General features: G+C 47.8%; 1 long non-coding RNA gene and 1 pseudogene across 1 annotated transcript; one reads left to right on the top strand and one right to left on the bottom strand.

Moving 5' to 3' along the window:
• Positions 1–567: 567 nt before the first annotated feature.
• On the top strand, positions 568–6,655 carry LOC132656565 (uncharacterized). Its single transcript, XR_009594323.1, has 4 exons — positions 568–1,135; positions 3,791–3,977; positions 4,938–5,100; positions 6,158–6,655. It is a non-coding gene; the product is annotated as an uncharacterized LOC132656565 (long non-coding RNA).
• A 14,428-nt stretch (positions 6,656–21,083) lies between these two features.
• LOC132656551 (grainyhead-like protein 2 homolog) lies at positions 21,084–27,244 on the bottom strand (annotated as a pseudogene).
• Between the last annotated feature and the right edge of the window lie 433 nt (positions 27,245–27,677).

The raw sequence follows: 27,677 nt of genomic DNA, 5'->3' as shown, positions 1-27,677 counted from the left end.
GCTCACTTGTGGTCTCATTCCGGGCCTGTCCAGAAAAGTCGTTGTAGAGAGCCCAAGATGGATGGTCACTTTTAGTGAGGCTGTCACGCGAGTCAAACTGTGAGAAGTAAACAGTCATTTCCAGGATGCTGCCCTTGAGGGACTTAGCAACAGGACGGCCCAGGGGGGATAGGTGGAGAGGATGTGCGTCTGGCTGGCAGCGCAGGGTGGCAGGCATGCTATGGCATCTGGGAAGGGGCCTGGAATGACGCTCCTCCTCTCTTTCCTGGGCCTTCGATGGCAAGGTGGAGCTGCAGGGAACAGGCTCAGCTCTCCGTAGGCTTCCGGGAAAAGTGTGAGGCTCTGTCAGGTGGAGGACGGTGCCCGGCTGCCTGGGTTTCACAGGATTCACCTGGTTGTGGCCACAGTCTCCCCCAGGTGACTGGTGTTGCAGTATAAGGTAAGTTGCCATCACCTCGTTGTATTTGTTATCTCTGAGAGACTCAATGATCTCTTCTGGCTTATAGCCCATGACTCTCATGGTCCCGACAATGCTAGGGCTTGGGGTGCCTGGGACACTATGGGTGGACACTATAGGTGGCGAACGTGCCTCACCGGCCCTGATCAAGGGGCGCCTCATGATGTCCTTGATGGTGGGCCTCCTGCCGGGATTGATTCTCAGTAGATCGAGGATGACATTGGAAAAATTGATGGACACGTGGTGAGGAATTTGAAGGTTGCCCGAGGTGACCTCGTTCTTCATGCCTGCAAACGAACTGGCCTGGAAAGGGTAACGTCCAGACACCATGAGGAAGAGCAGAACCCCCAAACACCACACATCAACGGGATAAGCTTCATATTCGTGCTGTGCAAAGAGTTCTGGGGCACAATAGGGCCCAGTGCCGCAGAAACCCCGCAGTTTCTGCCCAGGAGTCACTTTGACGGCGAGACTAAAATCTATCAGTTTGGAGTTCCCTCTGCAGTCCAACAGGATGTTCGTGGCTTTAATGTCTCTGTGGACAACTCGGTTATCATGACAGTAATCCACGGCACGTGCGATCTGCGTGAATATCCTTTGGGCCTCAATCTCCTCTAAAGGCCCCCGTTCCAGGATGCGCCTCAGCAGCTCTCCCTCGGAGACGTGCTCCATCACCAGGTAGGTGGTCTCTTCCGTCTCCACCACGTGAAACACCCTGACGATATTTGGATGGTTCAAGGATTTCATAATGCTGATCTCATTGTTAAAAATCGCGTTGTACTTCTTATCTCTAAGGATTTTTACAGCCACACAGGTCACAGTGGGCACATGGAACGCCATTTTAACTTCGGAAAAATGTCCGTGTCCCAGAGTCCTCATCATCTTATAATAGGTGTTGAAGGGGTCCTCCGCAGAGGAGCGGGCCTTCACGCCCTGCTTCAGAGCCAGGCCCTCCTCCTTCATGCGGCTAGAACCAAACTTTCAATGAGAAAGTTGACAGAGTTAAAATCAGGCACTAGGACAGTATTTAGAGCTATGAATTCCTACCTCCAAAAGACTAGGAAAAGAAGGAAGGAAGAGGTCACACACATTTCAGACCACCTAACTGGGTACTTAAATGCTTAGAGAGACGAGAATGAAGTATGTTCCAAAGCAGTGTAGAGAAAAATAGGATAGATTGGTTTGACAGGAATCAACTGCAAACTGGAAGAACAAACCAAAGGAGTCTAGAAACTAACAGCCACTGATAAGAAAGAACAGTCATCCTCTAACCCTGAGCTCACATGTACTGTGGGAGAGCAGGCACTAACAAAATTAGATGCAAGAGAAGTATATAGGACAACAGACACCCCAGAAACCCAGCGTGTCTGGGCTGGGGAGCCAGCCGGTGAGTCCAGGTACAACTAGCTCTGCGGAGGACCTACCTATATTTGGTTCTCAGGACCCAGGTCAAGTGGCTCACAATTGCTCCAATCCCAGCTCTAGGAGATCCTACACCACTGCCCTCGGAGGGCATCCATACACGTGTGCGCACACCCACACACAAGTGCACTCACTGCTACTACACATCACGTCAATAGTGAAATATCTTTCCTTATTCACATGAGGGCGTCAGATCCTACAGGTAGTTATGATCTGGCACGGAAGTGCTGGATATCAAACCTAGTTCCAGGAGTACATGCTCTTAAAGTGACAGGCCATCTATCCAGACTACCCCACCCCCAAATAAATCTTTTAAAACCGAGAGGGTCCATCCCATGAACTGGAAGAGAGTGTCTGTTTATTAAATAAACATAATAAAATGTTCTAAGACGGAAAACAGAAGGAACTTACCATAGTAGAGTAAGTTCTTAGTAAGTCCAAGTATGTGTGTCACGAGCAGAGCGCAGAAGTCCAGTCTCTCTCCAACAAGAGCTTCTGCTCTGTAAGACAGGGAGAGTGGAGAATGGTGTGAGTGTGTGAGGGAGGGAATAGACGGAGAGTTTATGTTTAATAAACAAACATAATAAAATATTGTAGGTTAGAGAACAGAAGGAACTTACTGTATGGTGGTCAAAACGGCTTGTGAAAATGCGAGTATAATCTGTCAAGAGTACAGAAGTCTAGTCGCTCTCCAACCAAGAGCTTCTGCTCTGTAAGACAGGAAGCAGGCTCAGCCAGAGCCTTAAGTGGATAGGTGTCACAATGGCTCCTTGTGCTGTCAGAGCAAGAAATGGGCCAACGATCCCTAGGCACATCCCCCTGGGTTCCCTCACATTCTGTCCTCCAGGGACAGGAAAGCTGGTCGTGAGCAATGGGGCAGTAGGGGCCTGAGGAAGCTGGTTACACTCAAGTGTCTGTTCCCAGTGATGCCCAGGGAGCCACCTCTTCCTGCTAGGCCCACTGCCCAAGGTCCACAGTTTGCCCCACCTGGTGCCACCTGGTTGGAACAATGTTCAAACACTTGATTCTTTGTGGGACTTGACACCCAAACCTTAAGGAGGACACAAAAACACACACACACTCCATCTAGACATGATACAACTAGCTGTGAGCTGACTGAGAGTCCTTCAAGGGTCAGCTGATGGACCTTAGACAGGAGGTCGAAATGAAAGTCAGGAAAGTCTCAGAAAGGTGAACACGTGGCAGTTAGAAAAGCTAGCAAAGTGGAGGCAGGAGGATCAGTTCAAGTCCTCTTTGGCCACACAGGGATGCTGAGGCCAGCCTGTGCCACAGGAGACCCTGCCTCACCAAATACAAAAGCAATAGCAAAGAGAAGATGAGAAAGGACCGCTTTTGTTTTCTGCATGACCTGGGTTCCCAATGCTTCATAAGTTAATGGTTGCTGTTACACACGGGGCCTAGCCACAAGTGCGTGTGACAACAACGCTTGAGGATGGAGGGCTGATCAGCCATGTCAGCCAGGTCCCTGGGCCTCTGGGACTCAGACAAGGTTTTGCGGAGCTGAGTGTTGTGGAACAGGTAGATAGAAGGTGCCCCTTGGTGCTCTTTTCCTACCTTGAGGGCACTTGTCATCAAGTTTTTGATGTTTCCCCATTTCCTTGTACAGGAAGGGACAGGTGGAGACTCCTCTTTCTTTTGGAGGGACAGGGAACCCTGTTAGTGTTGTGGAACTTCAGTAGTTGTTATTCTCTGATGAATTAGCTGTTCTCTTCATGGTCTTGTTAGTGCAGCAGGCATGGTGGTATTGGGCTCCTCCTTACGTCCTCATGGAAATGTTGGGCCTCTTGGTGTTCATGGGGTCCTGAAGGTGGTGAGGGCAAGAGCAGGCTGGCGGGGTGGGGGGTGTAGGAGGAGGCCGGCAGAAGCTTACTCTTCAGATGGTGTTTCCAGCAATCTCCACAGCCGGCTCCTGATGGAGCAGACTTGGTTGAAGAGGAAGGTGGACATGCTGAGGCAGGAAAACAAGGAAGTGCAAGAGGATTGGGCCCTGCTGCAGCACCAGATGATGGACCTGCAGCAGATCTGTGAGGACCAAGAGGAGGAGGCCTGCGACCTCCAGACCCAGGAACTGTCCAAGGTCAGGGACCATTTGCCCATTGGACTTATCTATACACCTGAACTTTCACCTATCACCCTGCTCGCTAAAAGACACACACCCCACCCCCACCTCATGCAATATGACTGTTCTTTTCTCTGTCAATGCACAGTACTCTGGGAAATGAGCCTAGTGTGAGAATGTCAGTTACTGGCAGGCATACCCTGCTGTTCTGCTGAAGGCGCAGTCCAAAGAGCAGCGTGGGGAATGAGACACCCCACGATTAGATGTTCTCTGGAAAGCCGGAGTGAAGTGTACCCAGATCATTGGTGCCCTCTGGGTCCTGTGGCTGTTTGCCCTGGCGGGGTCATGTGACATCACAGGTAGGAAGCAGCTGGCAAAAAGAAGAGCCTAGTGGTAATGCCAGATGAGTGCTTCTCATTGTCATCCATTTGGATATCGTGTGGCCTCCTCCATTCTTCCTCACTCCAACGTGGTCTCCTCTGTTGCCCAGCTCTTAGTTCACACGGACAGACGCCCGAACTAGAGTTTCTCAGCCCTGTTTTCTTGGAGTTATTTGGAGTGTTTATAATCTGGAGCTGCCTAGATGACAAGGGAAATGTGGAGGACTTTTGACAGTTTGATGAGGTCAGAGTCTAGAGACTTCAAAGGAAAAAATTCTCTACCCACCTCAACATGTCTGGCTAAGCAGAGCAAGCTCCTCATAACTAGTTTAGTCCCCAAGGGATGGATAACAGAATTGTGAGACCATTCTGAAAGAGCTTGTGTGCGGAGTCTAAACTCCATGCTCTTCTAGCATGAAGCCTCTGGGCAGGGTGGACAATCACGAGTGTGCATTGGCTAGAGGAGGCCATTGGGCGTCTTTCACGCCAGTTTCTACCCTGCAACAGGGTTTCTTCCTTGCCCTGAAGCTGCTGTTCTGGCTGTCCTGGCTGGCCAGCAAGCTCGGGGTCCTCTGTGTGTGCTTCTCCTGTCTGACAGTGTGCGCACGCCTGTGTGCAACCCTGCACTGAACACCAGCTTGTAGTGAGCAGGAGCGGGAAAGACTGGAGAAGCCCCTGCGGAACGCCAGGAAGCAGAAGCAGCTGGCCTTCCAGGACTGAGCATTAAGGCTGCAGCATCAATTTGAGGAGCTCCAGATGAGGTAGGAGTCCAGGCTGGGAGGAGACGGTGAAGCCATCTGGGTCCCCTCTTCTTGGATTCTGTCTCTGTCTTTATGGGCTTTTGCTCACCAGCAAGGCTAGGAGCCACTCCTGGGAAAGAACACCTCAAAGTATTGTGCTGCTCCAGTCAACAGGAACTTCTGTCCAGGAAACAAGATGTTTGACACCTTCTGAGTCTTGTATATTCCTAGCAGGCTGTCCTTAAACTCATGACTACTGACGACCTCTCCCTCCCAAGTGATGGGATCTCAAGGGCTGCACACCACACCAGGCTAAAATTTTATTTTTATTCAGGAACATCCCCTGATTTCTGCGGTGTTTACCCATTTCTGTGAGAAGGGTTCTCTGCAGAGACTAGGTTAAGGCGTTTCCAGGATGAAGCCAGGCAGATGTCTCTGCTACAGGGATGATCAGAACCTTGATGGGAGTGTTCTGTAACACACTCCCATAGACAGCCAGCATGCAGTCTGCCCACCTCTAGTCCCTAGGAAAACAGAGCTTTCAGTGTGGTGCCAGAGCCTGTGCAGGGCCATTGTTGGCAGGCACACAACTCAGGAAATGCTGCTCCAGCATGACAGCCTCCATCATGCATAATGCTTGGGTGTAAGGTGCCTCCTGAGCAGGAGGAATGAGCCAGCCTCATGACCTTGTTCAGGTGCCCAAGTTGCAAGGCTGTATTGTTTCTCTCTGTAAAATGATGCGATCCATCAGAGTCATCATGAATAACTTCTATTTCGATCTGATTATTAGGGTCCGTGATTTTAAATAATGATGCCCCGGACTGTAGGAGAAAGTGCTAGTCTTCGCAGCAGAACAGAGAACATCCAGTTCCTAGATCTAATTCTGACCTGCCAGTAAAATGGAAACATTTTGTAGGCCCAGATACTGTGTGACTCTTCTTTCTTGGGATTACAATGACTTCAGTTAGGAGATCAGTGTTGACTGTCCAGCGCAGTTGAGGTGATGGGAGGTAGCAGCTTGAAGGCTGAGATGGCAGGTCCCTACCAGGCCTGGCTCTTAACTGCCTTCCTCTCACAGGTCTGAAGAGCTGTGCCTTGAACTGGACCTGGCCATAGCCCACGAGGAGAGCCTCCTGCAGAAGGAGCTGCTGCACCAGGAGCCACCCGCTGAGCCCCAGGAAACACGGACTTTCTGGGAGGAATAGTCCTCTTCAGAATGGGTTTCCCTTGTGTGAACAGGCCCTGATTCTATCTAGCCAGTGAGCCAGCCAGGCTGCTTCTGGGTCTGAGTCCCTTTGCTTTTGTGACAACACCCCATGAGAGAACTGGTGTCTCCTTTGCCACTAAGTGTTCAAGACCAGCCACAGGCTGTGGGTGTGTCCTGCTAAATCTGCAGTGAGAGAAGGCTGCTGAGCATCATTTTCTCTGTGGGTTTTGGTTTTGGTTTTCTTTCTTTGTTGGTGTTTTTTGTTGGGTGTTTTGATTTTGCCTTTCTTATTTGGATTTTACATATTCTTGTTATTGTTTTATAAAATTTGGTTAGAGTACTCGCTTTTTATATCGACTACCCTTTTAAAGACCGTTTTGGAAAAAAATGTGCTTTATTATGATTAAAAATGCAATTTCCAACGCTTTGCTCCTTTTAAAAATTCATTTGTCTAATACTTTACAGCCCAATGCCAGTTCTCTCCCTCCTCTCCTCCCCTCCCCTCTCTCTTTCTCAGAGAAGGGAAGGTCTTCCTCTGGTTTCAGGGATTGTGAGCTCTACCCTACCTTTCTGATCTTCCTTAATTCAGGGAGGCAGCTTCTTCCTCCATGAAATGCCTTCTACCCACCACGGCCCTCTTCTTCAGCACCAGACAAGAGCAAACAGACCTCAAATCTCACTGTGTAGCCCGTTACATCCCAGTCTCAACAGCTCTCCATCATGTCTCTCAGTCCTCAGAGTCACCCTTTGACATAGGTACCATTATTAGTCTTTCTACTGAGCAAATGGGGAAACTTGAGTTATGGAGGAGACAACAGACGTGGCACAGAAGAAGGGGATTAAAATTCATACCCATGGTAGAGTGCAGCCTGGCATACTCAGATCCCTGGGTTCAGCCTTCAGTACTGAAAAAAAAAATCAAGCCAACCTGAAACACACACACACACACACACACACACACACACACACACACACCCCTGTGCTAGCCACAAATTTCCAAAACCAAGTCTACCTCCTTCTCACCTCACTGTAACCTCCAGGAATGTTTCCAAAGAATGTGCAGATCAACTCTTTGGGGTACTCCAGAGTTGAAAGACTCATCTGAATATCAGAGGAATGAAGGTTCTCTTCTATTCTTAGTTTACTTTGGTCTCAGAAACACATGGGATTCCCAGAGACTGAGATGTACAGGTGTCCCTGAAGGCTAATGGCCAGAAGCAAAATGATCCAGGAAGAGAAAACAAAGAAACTCTGTCCATCTTGAATTAGCTGTCCTTAACTGGTTCATACTTCTAGAGTCTGACATCAGGTCCTTTATTTTAGTCACATTTAAACACAGCACTCTTTAGGAAAAAGAAAGTATTAGCTCACTCCCCTGTGTAAAACAAAGCTTAGACATGTTTATATGGAACCTCTTTTAAAGGAAATATGGAATCTCCCATAAAGATAGTTAATGTTGATGCAGAAAGATTGCTCACGATTTAAGGTCTGGGAGAATGACTGAGGTAGGGTTTCCTTAGGCCCTATGATAATAGAGAAGTTGCCTAGGCTGTTGTAAACTACAGGTGACATCACTCATGATGATAAATTTAATAAATTCAGAAGCAATGCTCAAGATTTAGGCGAAAAGCATATTGGATAAACAAACATAATGTCTGGGTGATACCGGTGAAACCTGCCTCTACAAATTGCAAATGCTCATCAGACTGTAAACCACGTTTTTTCTCACCATGCCTGCTGGAAGACTAGTCAATATCTTTGAAGTTTTAATCTGCAAGTTTAACTTTCTCTGGCTTCTCCAGTAGTCATCTGTGTGCACAGAACCTGTTATGCCAGGATCACAGGACCCTCGGAGATCACCAGGAGATGACTCTCTGCAAGAGCAAGAGAGCTTCATTATGAAAGCAAAACTCGGGACCCAGGTCTCACTGAAGTGGGATCCAGAGCCCTGAGGGAGCAAGGTCTTTTGTTTGTTTGTTTTGCTTTGTTTTGTTTTGTTTTTGAGCAGGGTTTTTTAAAGGGAAAAACCACAAGCAGGCAGTTTCCATGAGAGCAAGCAGGGGTGTTCATGCCTTGACATGACAGGATAGGGTAAAAGCCATAGAGGTGAGGTGACCTTCTACAGAATCACAATTGCCATTCTTCTAAAGTACCTCTGGAACTCTGGGGAGAATTTTCCCAACTGATTCTTATTGATTGTTGCCAGCGAGATGGTCTCTATTTTCTAGGAAAGTTAAGTTTGTTTTCTGCCAAGGGCACATTCTGTGATACCTGAGTTCAGCTCCTGGTCAAGATGGCTCCTCATTTCAAACTGGAGTCACCCAGGCTAACTTAAACTCTTCAGACCTTTTGCTCTCAAAAGTGATTTTTTCAGCTCAGAGCAGATATATCTCTAGACTGTACATGAGACACCAGAGGGGCACATTGACATCCAGATTGCTGGGCTTTGGCACAGACTCTCAGGGCAGGCCCTCTGGGATACTAAACCTGCATGTGCCCCACAGAGACTCTTATCAGGAAGACTCCAGTGAGCCAGGCCCCATGAAGACTCCTCCAGAAAGAGTCAAACAGGTTTGTGACTGTGCTTGCATTTAAGCCAGGGGAGTTTCCTCTGACTGCTACCTAAGCCCTTCATATCCCCAGGCCCAAGCGATTGCCTCCATGCTCTTGTCTGTGCTCCGTGGCAAGGGAGAGGACTGCCTGCTCTGGGAAACCTAGGCTGGGTTGTCAGACAGACCAAGCTTTCAGCCCCCCTAATCCTGTCACTTTTGGGTGACAGGTCCTGAGAACACAAAGGGCCAAGTCAGGTCATATTTCTACAGATTTCCCTGTCAACTTTCCCACCACTTTGTATTGAGGGATTTTATATAGCAAAGTGCCTTCTCTGGCAGAAATACAGACAGGCCTTTAATCCAAGAGACAGAGGTAAGCAGGTCTCTGAGTTCAAGGCCAGGCTGGTATAGAGCAAGTTTCAGGTAAAGAAAAGCTTAGGTCCAGGTGTGGTGGTACATGCCTTTAAACCTAACACTCAGGAGACTGAAGCATGCAGATCTCTGAGTTCTAGTGTTTTTTTGTTTGTTTTTTTTTTTAATTTGTTGTTGTTGTTGTTTTTCCAGAAAATTAGGTTGAGTCAATGAGTTAAGAGGCAATGCAGTGGATTTGAATTATCAGCAGTTCAGTTTATGGAATTCAGAGGCAGTTTTTACTGGGAGAGTTTTACAGAGAGAGGTTGAAGAGAGAGCAAGCTAGACACAGGTGAAGACAAAATGATGTAGAGAAGGAGCCTGAATATTAGAACAGACTGCTAGAGTTAGTTTGAGGCTAAGAAAAGCAACTCAGTGAGAAACTGAGAGAAGCCAGATTGAATCAGTCAGCTGGGAAGGGAGTTTAAACCAGAATGGCTGAGTTGAACTGAAGAGTTTAAGTTAGCCTGGGTGACTCCATTTTGAAATAAGGAGCCATCTTGACCGGGAGCTGAAGTCAGGTACCAGGAAATATCACAGAAAACAAAGGCACCTGGCAGAAACAAAGGTAGCTCTCCAAGCAACAGCCTCCAGGAAATAGCACAGAATAAATGTTTAGTAAAACATAGAGATAATCTCCCTGGCAATTGTGATTCTGTAAATGTCACCTCTCCCAACGGCTTTTACCCAATTCTGTAATGTCAAGGCATGAACCCCCCTGCTTTCTCTCATGGAAACATGTAGCCCCCGGCTTGCTGTCATGGAACCCACCTGCTTACAATATTTCCCTTTAAAAACCCTGTTCATTCAGGGCTCAGGGTCCCACTTCTTTACTGCTGTGTCAGTGAGACTTGGGTCCCGAGTTTGCTCGCTCTTGTAATAAAACTCTCTTGCTCTTGCATCAAGTCGTGTCCTGGTGGTCTCTGAGGGTCCAGTGATCCTGGTATTACAGAATCAGCCAGCCACAGTTCAAAAAGACCTAGAAATGGTGATCTTATTCAGCAGTAAGTCCCAAAGGCTGAAAATATTTAGTTTTAGATTAGATTGTACAGTAGCCGGGAGCTTCCAGGACTAAGCCTAGCTTAGCAGACCAGGAAGCAGCAAACCTCTGAAACAACAGTTGCATCTGGGGAATAAAGTTACTTTTATAAGTGTGCAGGTAGGCTTTTCTTTATTTTTGTTTATGTTATTGTTTTAGATAGGGTCTCGTGGGCTTCAGGCTCCTGCTCCATCTGCTTCTATTTTTCTACTTCTGGGGATCAGAGGCATGCTACCATAACCCCAGAGCTGGTGGTTCCTTTCTTGGATGTTCCTCTCAGTGACATCCCTTTGTGCATGCTGACAGTGTAGGAATGTTCCATAATTGTCAGCTAAATAAATAAATGAAGGGCAAAGGAAGACAGACTTGTTAACAGCTACAGGAATCCCAGCAGAAGAGCATGAGTGCTAAATGGTAGGGGAATGGGCCAAAGCCAGCAGGGAAGGAAGGGGGAAAGGCTTTGTCTCCCCTGTGCTGTCACAGCAGTGTCCATGCTTCTTCACTGCAGGTATCTGTCCATTCAGAAGACATCAAAGATGCTGTGTGCATTGTCATACATAGATAATTACCTCTTCCCACAACATTGCAAAATATCCAGAGCACTCTGTGGTCCCCTCCCAAGCATCATGTTGGTAGTCTCCCTTTTCTCATCCAGCTTCTGTGTGAATCTACAGGGAGCCTTGCCTTTTCTCCATCATTTGGTCTTGAATGTCTACGCCATTAGGGCTACAGTGTTTCCAGTTGTCTAGTTTTGAAATCTATGTCCAAAATTTTAGGCACATTTATTTGTGTATGGATATGTGCAGGTGGGGATGCTTCTGCCATAGCTTGATGCTGGTTAGGGGTCAACTTGCAGAAGGTGATTTTCTCCTCCCACTATGTCCATCTGAGGGGTCAAATACTGGTTGTCAAGCTTGACAACAAGTGCCCTTACTCAGCGAGTCACTTCTTCAGCTCCTGGTTTTGAAATTTCTATGCCTGTGCTTTACCTTCTGTGTTTAGATGTGTGTGTGTGTGTGTGTGTGTGTGTGTGTATCATGTTTTCCTTTTGGTATTAGTTTTACTAATTTTTTTTGCAAGATGATAGATACGGATGTAGTGACATGTTGTTCCTTTTGGTGTTGTTGGGAATTGAAACTAGGGCCTCATATGAATGAAGGAAACGTTTTACCACATTTAAAATCATTTCCTGTTTTTCTTCTTAACTTTTGTGATTTTTAGGAAACAAAGTCTCATAAGCTCAAGCTGGCCTCAATATCCTGAACTTCCAGCTTCTACTTCTTGAGATTCTACTTCTTGGGATTACAGGTGATCAATCACATTTGGGCAATACTTTGTTTAGTGTGAGACACGGTCTTGCTAAGTTGCTCAGGCTGGCTGTGTCTCTCTCCTTGTTTCTTTTCATTGTGTGTCTCTGTGGCTCTTTCTCTGTCTCAGTCTTTTCTGTCTCTCTTGTACACTTTCTCTACATCATGCAAGTAGGTGAGATTAAAAAACTGAACCACAGGTCAGGCTAGGGCTACTTTTAGAGCCTGATTTTCTGTGCCACTCTTGCCAGCTTCTTTTTCAGCCTTTGTTGATTTTCTAAGTCTGGCCTTTTCTCTCTGGCCTCTCATAAGGCGTCCCCACCTACCAACTCTTTGACATAGAAGCACTGCCTCAGAGACTTAGGCTGCACGGCCACATATCCAGGCCAGGTACACATCCACAGGGTACTGTAATGAAATCTGAAGTCCTTGCCACAAAGACCGTTCAAGGCACCAAGCTGCTGAAAACATGGCTGAGCTCAGTTTGCCCATGTAAGACACTTTGTAACCAAACTCCAGCTGCTTAAGCCTCCCCTGCAATCACTGCCCAACATGAACCAAAACTAACAATGAAAACTATCATTTGAATAAGAGAAGGCATGACCATCATTAGAGTGTCTATTTTGATCCTTTTCTTCTACTCAGCATTTCTGTCGTTCATTCCTTTCCACAGCCTTATATGTTGGTATTTTCTGTTATATAATTTTCATATGAAATTGAGACTCAAAGAGATCAGAGATGTTTCTCCAAAACCATAAAACTACTAACTGTGAGAAGCAGGAATCTCCAATCTGGTCAGATCTGCTCATCTTTCCACAGCTCAACTCCTTTTCCTCTATGAACGACCATTGTGCCTTTTTCTCTCTGCTCACTGAGTTGTCTTTGTCGCTACTTACAGCACCTAATATCAGGCCTTTAAGAGATTGTAAGCAGTGGTCCATGATGTCCTCACATGTCATGGCCTCCTCTTCCTCTCTGCCCAGGTGAATTTGGGTGAGATGACAGAAGGAGATATATTTTTTATGTCACACCGAGTTTTAGGGGCTAGAGTTGTGGCTGGGTTGGTTATCTTAGTCCCAAGAAAGTACAAGAATTCTACTTTCTCCTTGTCCTCCCAGTATTAGTTATTCTTTGGATTTTTCCTATATCTTTTTGAGACAGGGTCTCTGCGAAGCTGCCTTAAGCCTTCAACTTGAGATCATTTTGACTTAACCTACCAAGTGCAAAGGTTGTAGGTTCCACATTAGCCATCTCAGTGGGACCGGGGAGCTTTGCTCCCTAAAATTCATTCTGAACTGAGCCAAGACCGTGGTGTGCTAGAGCGAGCATATATGGGGTGAATGCGAGATTGAAGGAATCAACAGTTGACCTGGCTGTGCTTCCCAGGCTGTGCTTTCTTCGATTCAATGGAGAAAATCTCCGAGATGAGCATCTTCTCCAAAGTCAAGAAACTGAATTTAAACGGTAGCACTGAAAAGCTGCTGTAACTAATGGTTTTCCTCTGAACCTTAGGGGATTTGGTTCTACTTACCAGATGGTCAATCCTCATTGTGGGCAGCTCCTCCCAAGGATGAAGTCACCTCGCTAGCCAGATTCCACACTCTCCCAGGCAAACAAATGCTGAGAAGGAGGCCTATTGGTAGGTACAGCCAAAGATCCAGCTCATAGTAGCCTGAGAGCGATGCTCTGGAGACCAGGGGCAGAGCAGCATGGCCAAGATCCCTTCTCACCCATTTTGCTCATCCATGCAGCAAGACTTTCAGGTCAGCTTGCAAGCTGAGTTTAACCAGGGCCTCTGTCTCTGGAGAATTGCTCCTGGATGCCTACAGGCTGGTGCTGAGCTGAGTCTTCCTCACCCTAATTCCCTCCTAACACATTTCTTTTCTCCCCAGCTTTACTTGGCACCATCTGATTGTGGACTGTCTGGGGAAGCACAAGTGGGTCCGCTGAGCTAGCTGCCCAGGTCTTACACCCAGGGCTACATGCAGAGGCAAGAGGAGAGACAGGTGTGTTCTGCAGGCTCTGGAGCTTGCATTCTCACCCCTTTAACAGGCTGATCTCTGTGAATGGGAATCCGGCTCAAGGCTTTAAAGCAATAGTGGGGTTGTGGAGCAGGAGCTGGTGATCATGGCTTTGGTTCCAGGAGTAGCAGACTCCCCCACCTTCTCTGAGGATGCTCCCTCTTCAATCCCTGAAAGAAAAGGACTCATGTCCTGAGCAATGGTGCTACGGTCTAAACAGAGTTGCCCAAAAACGTAGCCTTGCTAACACAGTCTGAGAAGCCAGAGCCTGGTTCCTCCAATCTGTGAGACGACTGTGGGTCACTGTGTGGACAGAGTTCATTCATCCATGTCAGAGAGTTGATGTGTGACGTGTGAGATTGATTTGAAGGGACAATATAGTCAACATGGGAGAGGATCGACAACCACAATGACAAGAACAGTTCAGAGAGGACACTGTAGCAAGAGAATTCCAAACGCAAGAGAAGCCAGGTAGAATGAACCCTCCCGTTTCCCCGGGGACCACCACTGCCACCCTGGCGTTGTCACCCATGTGACCTCATCTGTGCTTGTTTTAGCAGCTTTGTATCCTGTGGTAGTTAGTGGTGCTAGTGGAACTCTCCTGCCTCTCTAAGCTGGTCTTTCACATGGCCCCTTTGCCTCCCTCCTCCTGTCAGAGTAGAGATCACAGGGCTCTATTCTGTGTTTAGCACCCCACGTTCTAAGCCCTCCACCTGGTAATGATTACCATTGAGGTCTCCCAGCTGCCTCCAGGGGATATTTCCTGCTCCAATCTCCAGGATAGCTTAAGTGATTGTTTTGAGACCCTTACACAAATCATCTTCTTCCTCTTCTTAATCATCTTCTTCCTCTTCTTCTTCATCATTTTCTTTATCTTTTGATTTTTCTTCTGGTTCCAATTGTTCTTCTTCTTTTTCCTCTATTCTTCTTCCTCATGTTCATTATTATTACTATCATTTCTTTAATTTTTTAAGTTTAATTTTTAATTTTTTTTGTTTTTCAAAACAGGATTTCTTTGAGTAGTCTTGGCTTTCCTCAAATTAACTATATAGTCCAGGCCTTCTTTGAACTCAGAGATCTGCCTGCCTCTGCCACCTGAGGACTGGATCAAAGTCACGTACTCAAAATCCCCAGCTCTTAGTCTTTTTATTATTCTTATTCTTATTTGGTGTTTTGAGACAGGGTTTCTCTATTTAGCCCTGGATACCCTGAAAATTCACTCTATAGATGAGGCTGGCCTGCATTTCACAGGGATCTGCCTGTCTCACCTCCCAGTGTTGGGACAAAACTGTGTAAGATGATGACCCAAGTGTTTTTTATACATAATATATTATTAAGTTTTATTATGTGCACTGGCATGATGAAGATCTTTCAATTGTATTGTAAGTCAGTACTGGATGGTAAAGAAATTAAGTCACCTTGGAGCTGACTTTCTTCTAGAAAGTCGTTGATGGGGCTGGTGAGACTTCTCATCTTGGCAAAGTATGTGTTGCCAAGCCAGGTGCCCTGAGGGAAAGGAGAGTTAATACCCTCCAAGTGGTCCTCTGACTTCCCACTGGAGCCATGACATGTGTGTCCACATATGTGCGCATATATACACACAGACAGGCGTAAACACATACAGAAAGAATTATATAATATAAATGACGAAGAACTTGAATAATCTGCTCTGAAAAAAATTGAATTGTTCCTTCTGCAGATGGCAGGAGAAAGCAGGTAGGCTCCAGGATTCAGGTACCAAGATAACGGAACTTGTAGTTGACTCTGCCCTAACTACATAAGACTTTCTTTTCTGACACAAGAATCGTGCAGGGTCATGGCCCAGTGTCTCAGTGGTAGTGCATACACCAGCATGCACAAGGCCTTAGGTCCGTCTCCAGCACAAACGCCAAATCTAAAACAAAACATCCAGAGGACAATTGGAGCTCATATAGTAGCTGACGACCATTCTGGAGGTAGGTGCCTGCTCATTCATTTAGGCCTACTGTAGCCACTTGAGTGCCAGGCCTTCCAGACAGAGAAAAAGAGAGGAGAGCCTGACCTTTAAGAGGGCACCCCACAGTGATTGACACTTCTGTGCACATCCCTTTCGTCAGTCCTCTGTAGCCAGGCCAGATCTTAGGAGGCTGGACAATGTTCAACTTTGGGTGGCCTTGTGCCTAGCTATAAATTGGGAGCCTTGCTGTTAGCAAAGAGACACTGTGACAGAGGTGAGAAACAGGCATATCTCAGCCTATGGTGTCTGAGGATCTTTCTCCTTCTGGGTATGACAAAGTTCAGAATGTGCCCCTACACCTGTCAGAGTGGAATGTAGCTAGGTACAGTGAGACCAAAGAGCACTCCAGAAAACAAAGACAAGACAGCCCTCAAATGCTTCATCACAAGAGCCTTTGGCTTTCTCACAGGTGAAGCCTGGTGGATGTGTCTGGGTGCGTGGGTGCGTGCGTGTGTGCGTGCGTGTGCGTGCGTGTGTGTGTGTGTGTGTGTGTGTGTATGTGTGTGTGTGTGTGTAACTGATTTTTAAATCAGTTCACATTCCCTTAACAATAGCAAGCCACCTCTGGTGGTTTGAACGGGTCTGGCTCACACAGTCTCAATGCTTGGCTACATGGAAGGGCACCGTGGGAGGAATGGTCTTGTTGGTGTGGGTGTGGCCTTGTTGAGGGAAGTCCATCACTGTGGTGGCAGTGTTTGAGAACAGATGAGTTCTTCTAACCCTTGCGTTATGCACAGTCCCCTTCTGCTGCCCGTGGATCAAGACATAGAACTCTCAGCTCCCTTTTTAGCACCATGTCGTCATGGATACTGCCAAAATCTTGATAAGGAAAAAAAAAAAGATGTTCATCGAAGCATGGTAGGGAGGGAAATAAAAGCAATCACAGTGCTTGGAGCTGAAGCAGAGGTGGAGAGCATGACTGTGCAAGCCTGGGACATGAGAGGGACAGCTGAAGCTGTCCTTTTGCTGTGGCAGATCTCAGAGTTCATGGAGAAAGTGTTTCTTCCAGATGACTGTTTTATACTTCATGGAATGGATCTGACTTCTGAGGCAGGAGGTGAGTCAGAGTTGAAGAGTGGAAGAAGTAATCCTGTGTGTCCCCAGACAGCTGCTGGCAAACCAGGCCTTTGAAAAGCTCATCAGCCTGAGAACCCGGGTACAGCCTTTAGTTCCTATCTGCTGTAGGTCACCATCTCTTTCTGAGCTCACACCAACAGGAAAAGGGCTCTGTGTGGACACTCTGGACACTAGTTGAGACTAGGTTCAGGCCACACAGCCTGGTCACTATGCCAGTGAGTGGGTCTCGTGTCCATCTTAGTAGCTTGAAGGATTTGGGGCCAGCTATGCCTTTGGCTGGCTTGCTAAATCATACCACATGAGTAGATTAATCTAGTTACTTTTACTGGTGCTAGTGTAGATAGAGAATAGTTTTCTACCATCCTTTCTCAGGCAAAACTGTCCTTATTGGACAGTTTGAACTGAGGCCCCTGCTTTTCTCTCCCAGATAGCTAAACATTCTGAGTCTTGAAAGCATCCTGTCAGTCATTCTCAGGGACAATTTTGGAGCATCAAATTGCCAGCTGAATGTACTCATCCAGCCTGTCCTGTAACTGGAGACGGGTGATGCTTAGAATAAGTATCACAATGCAATGTCCAGATTGAAACCAGAGAGTAGGGGAGAGAAATTAGCATTTGAATGAACAAGGGTAAGGTGTACACATTTCAAAAGAACATTATACCAACATATAATGTGGGACATCTGAATGGGAGGAAGCTATGTGGCCTTGGAGGTATAAGGTGCAGTAATTATTGCCCAGCACTGTGCCCTAGGTTAATTAATTAAATCCTAATCTCTGTGTGGTGATTTGGGTATACAGCTGGTTTAGGAATAGCTGCTGTTTAACTAAAAGGTAAATCAACGTGAAATGGTAATAATCATCAACAACCTCAAATTTAAAATTTCTTGCTGTCCCGATTGTCTGGCAGAGCCTCTGAGAGCTGACTGTCGTGCTGACACTAGGTAGTGAGGGAAAGCAGAGCGCTCTTTCTGGGAAAGGTGGTCCATGGGTTAGCATCTAGGCAGCCGGCCTCTAGGTTGCTGAGCAACTTGACAGGTAAAGGCAGCAGCTGCCACCTCTCTGTCCTCTCTCTGCCTGTCCTTCTGTCTCCCTCCCCACTCTGTATTCTCTTCTCTCTTATGCTGGCCCACACCGTCTGCCTCATTTTTCCCAAAATAAGCTTTCTTGTAGCACACCTGTTTGTAGCATGTAATTTATATATCACAACACCATGAACCTCTGGGATTCTACTTCTAAGTTTTATCACCACAGGAGACACAGAGCTGATATTGCAGCTAGGAGGCTCTCCGAGAGAGCCTTTGGTCCTCTTCATTATGCAAACTTGCAACAATCAGACACTCATGACTCTATTTAATGTCACGATTTGCTTTTCATCACACATAATGAATGAAAAAATAGATACTTTGCAATAGTATATGAATTAAACACTGCACAACAAGTTTGATGCAAAGATGTTTATTTAAGGGCAGAGTGGGAAAGAGATGGAAAGACAGTGGGAAATGGTGGAGGGGACAGTGCCCCAGGAGAGAAAGTCAGATTGAGGGAGCAGTGACAGACAGGTCCTACATATCTGGAGCTCCACCTGGCTTTTACCTGGTGGTGGCAGGTGATGACATCAGAGCTTGCTAAGCAACCTAGCCTAACAGACTGTGCTGGGACTGTTTCTTTTGTCACGGTAATGGTACAGGGCCATGGAACATACCCATTGCAGAAAGTCTTCAGCTCCTGCCATTCTCCTTGGCTTATCTTCACCGAGGGTGTCAATGGGCAGTGAGACTAGAGAAGCTGCCAGGAGAAGAAAGGAAAGGGCCAGATCATTAGGACTAGAGCAATTGAGCAGCTGATGGAAAACCATTAGAGTGATCCAAAAAGTAACAGATACCAGGCTATCATTTAGTTTGGGTGGTTTTTGGTCATTAATTAATTAATTAGCTTTTCTCCATATCATAGCTTGCCCTCCCAGGTCCTCCCTCTCACTTCATCTCCCCCTTTTCCCCTTCCCTTTTTCCACAGTGAAGGAGGGCCTCTTATTGAAATCAACCCAAGCTGAGTCATGTAGCTTATTTTTTTAAGGGAATTTATTCTTTTGTAGTGTAAACAACTGTTCATGGTTTCATAACTACGCAAATCAGATAAGAACTGAATCCACCCAGTCAGGAATGAGTATTGAATAAACATAGCTAAATTATAAACACCTTTTCCAGGGGAGGGCCTGGAGTTTTCTATCTTTCTTTGTTTTTCTGTGAACATGCATGCCTCACTAGGAAGGTGGCGCTGGCACAGTTATCAGACTTTCCTTTTAAAAGACCAAATCTATGAGAATTTATGTCAAGGAGTGACAGTGCTTGGTTCAACTTGCAGCTAGTGCAAAGCCTTGAGCTGCATATTATTTGGTGTCATGATTACTGACAGGGAGCTATATATAGCCAAGGAGAATTGAGGGAGTTGTGGAATGGGAAGCCTCAGTCCAGAAGTCCCAATTTGTGGAGTTATATGGTGAAAGGCTTGACATAGCCTGGCTAGCCATGTTGCTATGGTGGAAGACAGCAGATCTGGAGGTCAGCACTGCCTGCTGCTCCGTGAAGGATGTACTGTCCCCTACCCATATTTCAGATGGAAGAGGAAGACATGACCAGAGCACCCAGCCAATCCGCCAAAGGTCCCATCTGTCCCCATGACGCCAGGAACAGGAGCACAGCTACCCAACCTGCCCTGCAGTGCATGGTGAAGACTTCCTGGGACACAGAGAACTGGAAGCCATGAGCAAGTAAAGTGGGAGTGAAGAGATGGTAAGTGTGCTGCCAGCATCTCTCTCTGCTTTAACAAAGTGGAGGGTTCAGGCCAGGATCCTGGAAGGGATGCTGAATCCCTGTTTGCTTTATCTCTTGGGTCACTGAGCTGATGGCTCAGGCCACCGATCATGATTAAAAGAAAGGGGGAGGGAGCCCAGGATTCCTTCCCTAGGACTAAGGACTGGCTACCATGCTGCTAAGGAGAAAAACTAAAACTCACTACCTTTTTTTTTTTTTTCTGTTTCTCTCTCTCTGTAATGAGCCTAAAGACAGCAGAGCTGTTGGGAGCAAAATTAAGAGCCATTTTTTGGTAACAGTGACTGGGCAATGACCTTAGGGCATTAAGTAATGAAATTAGGTGATGTCAGCTGATTAGCAGCTGGTATTTGTGAAAGATCGATAAGGCATCCATGCCCCAAAAAGTGTATAAAACTGCAGCCTGAGCCTACACAGGCACGGCAGGCTAGACTCTCAGTGAGGAAGCCCCAAGACCGCCCATACCCAACCTATTCCCGAACAGCTGTTTGAAAATCCCAGACCAGCTTAACAAACTGGCCGGGAGGGACCACCTTATCAGACCGGCCCTGGAAGGTGGCTCCTGATCAATCGCAGGTTCCTTTACATCTGAGGCCTGGCTGGAGCAGAGAATCTCCAAGGCCCATCAAGTCACCAGAAGATGGGTCTTAGGCCCGGGGGGAACCACAAAGTTCCGGGACCTAGAAGACACCTAAACACTGATTCCGGGGGCAACATCTCTGAGCCTGTACCTGTGGCCATGTTGTATTCCCCATAAGATGTATAATGTGCTATGCTATTCTTAGATATCTATGTGATTAGTGTCATTAAAGCAGGATTCAAAAATCATTCTGGCGTTGGCTTTTATGGATACTTTGCCGCCCTTTTGTGGCATCTCCCTTTTGTGGCATCTCGGTTAAAGTCCTCCAGCATAATCAAGGGCTCCTGACAATGGCTGTCAAGCAAACTTTGTGCTCCTTTTTACTGACCTGGTAGCAGAATGTCTTCCTGAACAAGGCCCAGTGGCTGTTTGCTGAGATCCCCTGGAGGCATTTAAACAAAATGACCTTCCTCAGAGCCATCTGCAGGTTCCGGGCCAGAAAATGGGTGTCCTCTTTACCCCACCCATGACCAGTGAGCCAAGAAGAAGCTCATCTTGTCCATCCACTCAAGAAATGTGGAGAGGTAAGGAAAAAAGACATCACAGTTCCCCAGGCTCTTTGAGATGAGTGGACTAGCTGAGTTTCCCTTGAAGGGGGCGTTCTGGGGGTCTCATGTTGAGCTATCAGAGTAACTTGTAGAGTGCTGGAGGGCCTGGACTCCAGGCTCTTGGGGGGAAAGTGGACAATAAATAAGGGCCTGACAGGCTCAAAGGGATTAGCCAAGAGGCACAGGCTTCAGCTCTAAGCAAGTGGAAGAGCTGACAGTTGGTCCCAGACCCCGCCCCCTTCCCAGCACTCTTGTAACAGTCACTGGAGATGGGTGAGGGGAGTGAGATGGGTCTCCAGGCTGGAGGGCAGCGAGCCCACCTCTCCCAGGAAGGAGTGCACCAGAAGCTCCTGACAAGGGGACTTGGGGCCAGGGCTCAGATGTCCATAAGTGTGATCTTGAAGCCTTCCACCATGCTCTCCATGTTTCGGGTGAAGGTGTCCCCATTTGTAGAGTGTTCAACGATGTCATCCATGTTCACCAGGACGCCCTTTTTCTTCTTGTTATAAAGCTTTGTGGTTTTCTCCACTGGCAACCCGTACTTCTCAGACAGCGCTTCCATCAGGCCCTTCACTGTGGGCAAACTCAGCCTCAGGGCGTGGGACACCTCATCACTCTCCTTCCGCATGTACAAAAGCACTAGCCACACATTTTCTCCTTTGCTCTGCTTAGACGGTGTGGGACCAAACCTCTCTTCCAGGGCCTGAACATCCGTTCAACGAGGACGCGGCTTCTCTCGATCATCTGTGGTGAAATACACCTGTGCAGTCCTCGCAGAGTGAACATCTGGACTGAAGAGCACGGGCTGCGAGTGCAGGTCAGGCAGGGTGTTCAAGTCCGCGAGGTCACTTTTCTTCTGGAAAGGTTGGCGGCCAGCCTTCCCTCAGAGGAGTTGCTGCACTGGGTTGGGAGGCCTGGCCCTCCCCTTTCTTCCTCTTCTGCTTTCTGTTTTCCTCTTGGATTTTTCTTTCTGCTCCCTGGTCTCAGAAGACCTTGATCTGGCAGTGCGCTCTGTGGACGGCTTTCTTGCTGCGGTTACTGTCACTGTATGTGTCAATCTGAATCGTCAAAGGAAGTCCTTTCACGCCCTTCTGGGAGGAGAAATCTGTACTCGAGCAGTTCACGGTGATGAAAAGTCTTTGCCTCTTGGTTCCCATCCCGGGTGAAGGAAACAGCCTTGTGTGTGATCTCTTCAATGTCTGCAGTGGTGCTGCAGCTCTCCTTGTAGTCAGCGAGGTCGAGGACGCTCTGGGTTTGGCAGTGTGCTGCCGGGAATGCCAGTACTTGCAGTACTGCAGCTGTTGGTCCCGGTTTCTGCCTTCACTGAAGACCACCATCGCCGCACTCCTGACTTTGCCGCTGGGGTGTCGGGAGCATTTGCTGTCTCCAGTCTCACTGCGTGTTGTGGCATAGAACTGTCCTTTGTTGACGGAGGTCATGGGCCCTCCCCTGCTTCTGAAGGAGAGATTTGGTGGCATCTGGATGTACTGAAATGTTCCACTCCCTGCCTGGTCGTTCAGATAGTCTTCAGCAGAGGCAGAAATCCTCGGAGTCTTCTCTGAGGCCCCATCCCTGAAGCTCTCCCTGTAAGTGCTGCAGGCCTACTGCGCTGGTTGTTCCTGACATAGGAGCTGTGGCTGGCTATTGAGGGCAGGTCATACCGAGTCTGTTCAAATATGACGACCCGCTGCTCCTCGCCATCTGCGGGGGTAGTGCACATGGTGCCATGAACTCCGGTGTGGAATCCTCAGCTTTCACCACAGTGATGCCTGACATGGGGATGACGGTCGGACTCTCTGTGATGGACAGGCTGTACTGCTCTCGCTTGGAACTCTCCACCTGCACCCGGTTCTCTCCTCCGCTCAAGCTTCTCTGGACTTCACTGGTGCCCAGACAGTTTCTTTTATCCGGGTCTTCTTGGCTGTCCCTTGCTTTGCTCACAGGCAGAATTCTCCTGTCTCGAGGAACTTGCAGTAGTCAAAGAGAAGGCCTAAGGCAGCAGCACTGTCCTCATCCCCACTGATGCGCATCATAGCTCGATGGCCGCAGTCAGCGGGTTCTCCAGGTAGGACCGACTCCCAGGCTTCATCCTCACTCATAAGGGTCTGCGGGTACTGAAGGGAGGTCACTGGGTATGGACACTTAAGGCCACTAGTCTTTTATTATTGCCTGACTCTGGTGACACGTTTGATCTAATGAACTTGTTCCCCTTTTCCTGGAGCCTCAGCCTCTGGTGAAACTGGACTTTCAAGTCTGTGCAGGTGACGGTGTGTGAGAGCACAGAGATGGCAGAACAAGAGCTACAGGTAATTCTGCTTTCATTCCCCCTCACCACTCTTGCTTGCTTCCTTGCTTGTGCCCTCACCTAGCCAGAAAGGGGAGATGGGGGGGGAGCTGGAATGGGGCCCGTGCTTGGAGGAGGCCCAGCGAGCGTGGAGTCCTCTCGGAACACGACAGGGGCAGACACAGAGTGGAAAGCCTCAAAGTCACATTTGGTTGAATATAAAACTGGTATGTTTATTGTAGAGAAATTTGGAAAATCGCAAGCTAAAACTCAGCTTCTGGAGAAGAATGCCATCTTAATAGTAGGTGTAAACACACACAAATACACACACACACACACACACACACACACACACAGGGCTATTAGTTTTGTTTTGCTCTGTTCTGAGCCTGGATCTAGTTACTTCGCTCAGGTTGGCCTTGGTCTCCCATTGGTATCAAGCCTGGCCTTGCTTCTTACAAAGGTGGAATGCACACACAATGTTTGGAATCATAAGAGTATAAGTATTAGATATTTCTCCTGAAATCTCTTGCAAACATGCACACTGTGCAATGGGCGTCCAGTGCTCTGCATGCTTCATGGCTTACTTAGGTCCCATTGTTGGACATTGAGGTAATTCTCAGCGTTTTGCTACAAGCAGCACTACCACAGGCAGGAAGGGGCTCCTTTTATTTTATTTTATTTTATTTTTTTCAAGATAAAGACTCGTTGGTTGGAAAAGAAGACCTTTAGCTGTGCCAAAAGCACATGACACTTTCTGCAGATGCATCTTCACTAGTCCTCTCTGTTCAGATGGTGGCCATATGAGACTATTTAATTTAAACAAAATTAAAAGTTCATGCCCTCATTTGCATGGGGAACACATATGGCAAGTAGCTACTGTTCTGGGCAGCAGGAACTCAGCTCTTCCGTCTTTCTAAAGAATTCTACCATGCAGTTCAAGTCCACCAGTCCACACTGTCCCTAGCAAGACAGGACACAGGTGTCCAGTGCTGGACACTGTGATGCCCTAAAACACTCTGCCAGCCTAACGCACACTATCCCGTTTGAGCCTTTTCATTTCCTTCATTATTAGGGATTCAGATGCTGTTGTTCATGCATTAACTTTCACATATATTTTTCTTTGGAAGTTAAGATGTTAGGCTATTTTCTGACTAGCTTTTCCATACCAAGATCAGTCTTTGGAGAGTAAATTAGGTTGCAGAACCTTTGCAGCTTACTGCATTTCCCTTATGCTAGTGTTCACCCGCTGAAGAGCACAGGGCTCAGCTAGGCAAAGCTCCCTCTAGTTTTCTTCCTGGCTTGTGTATTCCTGTCATTCTCTGTAAGACACAACCCTGAGGCTACACAGACATCCCTCATTATTTGCCAAAGAACATTAAAAAAATAATAATGACCCGATTACCCACTCATTTAAGTGCTCACAGGTGCTTATATTTTTTTCTACTTTGTCCACATACACTTTGAACTTGTCAAACTGTTTTCAATAGTTTGCCTTCTAGAACATTTCAGTATTTGCAGAGAAATTATGTCTTCCCTATTCTTTTCCAAAAGAAACAAAAATTATACCTTTTGATCTAGTCTTTCTCCTCTCAAAAATAATCCTGAGATGAATCTTTTGAACGCTTCCATCACCTCAAGAAATTTCACTTATAAATTGGACCAGAAGTTCAAATTATAGATTTGGTGTGGATGTGGGACACCTGGTTACGTTCATAGCAGCGGGGCCGTCCTCTGGGGACATGGTGACTTTGCTTGTTCAAGTTTCCCAGGGGCCCTTGGAACTGGTTGGGCTGTGGCTTTAGTTGTTATTATTTGTTTGCTTGTCTTTTGAGGCAGTCTTAATTGGTAATCCAGATTAGCTTCAAACCCACTATGTAGCCTGGGAGCCCAGGAGCCCAGGAGCCCAGGATTCCCTTGAACTCCTGCTCTTTTCCCTCCACCTCCCAACTGCAGGGTTTCCAGGCATGAACCACCTCCGCAGTGGGTTATGGTGCAGGGGAACAACCCCGGGCTTAGGCACTCTAGGCAAGCATCCTGCTAACTGAGGGGCAGCTCAGGCCCCAAAGCTCCTAAGGGCACAGTGGGGAGCCCCTTTGGTTCCAGACACAGTCCCAGAGTCTCCCTGAACCAGGAGCGCCAGCTCCCACCTGCTAAAGTAACAAACGAGTTCCCATTTCTTAGCCCAGGCCTGAATTCCAGTATCCACCTTCTTGTAAATCTGCAAGAGAGAGAGCTCACTTTATCCAGAAGAACCTGGAGCTCAGCACAGTTTTCCTGCGGAAAACCAACCCCAGCAGCAAGGGCGAAGCACATTTGGTGTCCAGCAGCCAACTTATTTTTCAGGCCTCTTGTTCCAACTCCCAAATACTTTCCAGCCTGTGAGATTCATCTCCCACCACTGTAACCGCCAGCGCCTCTCCTGGCACTGGCACGGAGCTAAGGAGCCTGGATCTTGAGGGACTTTTTATTGTTGTAGCTGCTTCTCAGCAGAGTGCCTGAAGCATACTTGAGTGACTGTGACTTGGCAACCCTGTGGGGATCTGGAAAGTATGGAACTGGCCTTGAGTCCATTTTAGTCAGGAGGCCAATCTCGCTGGCTTCCCTGGCAGCCCATCAGTCAAAAGCCAAAAGCCCAAACTCACCTACAGCTCAGTTCTGAAGGCAATGATTCTGGGGGCATTTGCCAGTGTCTGAAATCATTTTTGGTTGATAACTCTTAGGCGGAAGAGTGGCAGTGATTTTGGCATCTGTCTATAGGGTAGGGAGCAGGACAGGTGCTCAGCACCCTGCGGGGGCGGGCCTGGGAGACAAAGTCCCTACAAAGGACCAGCTGGAGCCTCTGAGGTAGAGACTCCAAGGCTTGGACTTCCAATGAGTGCCCAGGGTCATCAGGCATCATGCCAGGAGAGCAAACATTGCATTTGTGGCCGGACATTTGTAAAAGGAGATGGCTGGCTTTTAAGAGTGCCCTTGCCTCTAACTTTGGAAGTGTCTGAAAGTTCTATCTCTTGTAATCCCTTCTCCTCAAGGTGGGAAGTAATCAGACAGCTAGAGCCAACTGCATCCTTTCCGGGTGGGACTTGCAAGCTTGGGACCAGGGACATCAAGAAAAACAGACTAAGTAGCCTAGATGCCCCTCAGCTGGGGACCTGAGCCCAGCTGTGTCTTGCCCTAGGGGACGGACCGCCCCAAAGCACCATCCTCTAGGCACTTACTTGTCCAGGATGAAATAAAGATCGAAACCCCCCTCCCGCCCCCCCCCCCCCGGAGCAAGCTGGTCTGCAGTCCTCCAGGAGGCCCCATATCCAGCCCGCACCAGTAGGAGCACCTCCATGCAGAGTCCACGCAGGCCCGCGCCCGGGCACCCCACGAAATCCATGTTGCTGCTGGACCGCTGGCCTCTCTTGTGTCCCTGGGACATCAGAGACGCGCCAAAGGCCGCCTGGGCTCCTTTCGGGTCCCCAGGCTCCCTGAAAACACACGGAAGCAACTGTCCAAAGTTCAAGGATTTCGCTCTGGTTTCTGCTGGTTCTGAGCCTCGGTGTCCAGTTTCATGGACCCCAGGGCGCTGTGCTCTGTGGAGCTCTTGGGCTCGTGCCTCCAGGCCGTTCCCAGGCTGTGCTTGAAGATTGGCAGTCAAAGCGGTTCCGTCCAGACGGCTCTTTGTCCTAGATTTTAAGCACGATGGGGTGGGTTTTCAAACTGTTCTTGGTCGGGGCAGTGTGCTGTTTTTGCTCCCTCCCTCCTTGGTTTTTTTGTTTTGGTTGTTTGTTTTGGAGGGGAAGAAAGTCTAAAGAGTGCCACCTTGTGGCCAAAGGCGGCAAAATGTTGGGGTCGGTTAGATTGGGTGGGGACATTTTGGTGACAGGGGATAAATCCTTGAGTTTTCAGGTGAGCTGCTCGCCTTTAATTAACCCTTCCTTCTTGTCTCGCTTCTTGCCTTTCCCACCATCACCTCTCCATTCCCTCTAGCCTTCCCGTGCTTTCGTTCTCTTTTCCTCTTCTGCATCTGCGGATACAGTCCCTGTAAACATTTGATGAAAACCCATTTCCTTCAAGCAACCTGGCTCCAGCTCCAGGCCAGGCCCTTTCAAACAGGAGCCCTTGTGCAAAAAATCAGGGAAAAAAGCAAGGCCTTCGTGAGCTGAGCCATCAAGTGATCTTAGTTTTATAACTACTCACAAAGGTGGAAATCTGGACACGCGATGCCGCTGGACAGAGTTCTTGAGGGCTTGGCCCGGCCCAGGCATCTAGATTTTCTCGTCTCCAAGTTTTAGGGAGCCTGGGACATGAGCTCTTCCTTTCTGCCTGTAAACTTGGCCTTTCCCTGCCTATCTCTGATGAAGCACTGAGGAAGTAAACAGGGTTCAAGCGATCAGTTACAGTCCCACAGGTCTGTGCCTGCCCTCCTAGAATGAAGGGTTTGAGTCTCAGGCACCACAGGACACAAGGTCTAGCTTCTTCACCCACTCTGGCAGTCACTGCAAGTCTGTCTCCAGTTCTAGGCTCTTCTAGTTAGGCACACCTGTTGTCTCCGCTCACGAGCCTCTGAGACCTTCACTCCCCACCTGACCATCCTGGTAGTTTTCCTCCAAAGCATACACCATGAAATTCCAGCATCCTGGAATGTTTTATTCATCGATTGTGCCTTCAAACCAGCACATTGATAGCGAATTGCACTAG

Source organism: Meriones unguiculatus, chromosome 9, assembly GCF_030254825.1.
Source record: "Meriones unguiculatus strain TT.TT164.6M chromosome 9, Bangor_MerUng_6.1, whole genome shotgun sequence".
Taxonomy (NCBI): domain Eukaryota; kingdom Metazoa; phylum Chordata; class Mammalia; order Rodentia; family Muridae; genus Meriones; species Meriones unguiculatus.
Note: the sequence above shows the minus strand (reverse complement) of the source record. Positions and strands in the feature narration are given on the sequence as shown.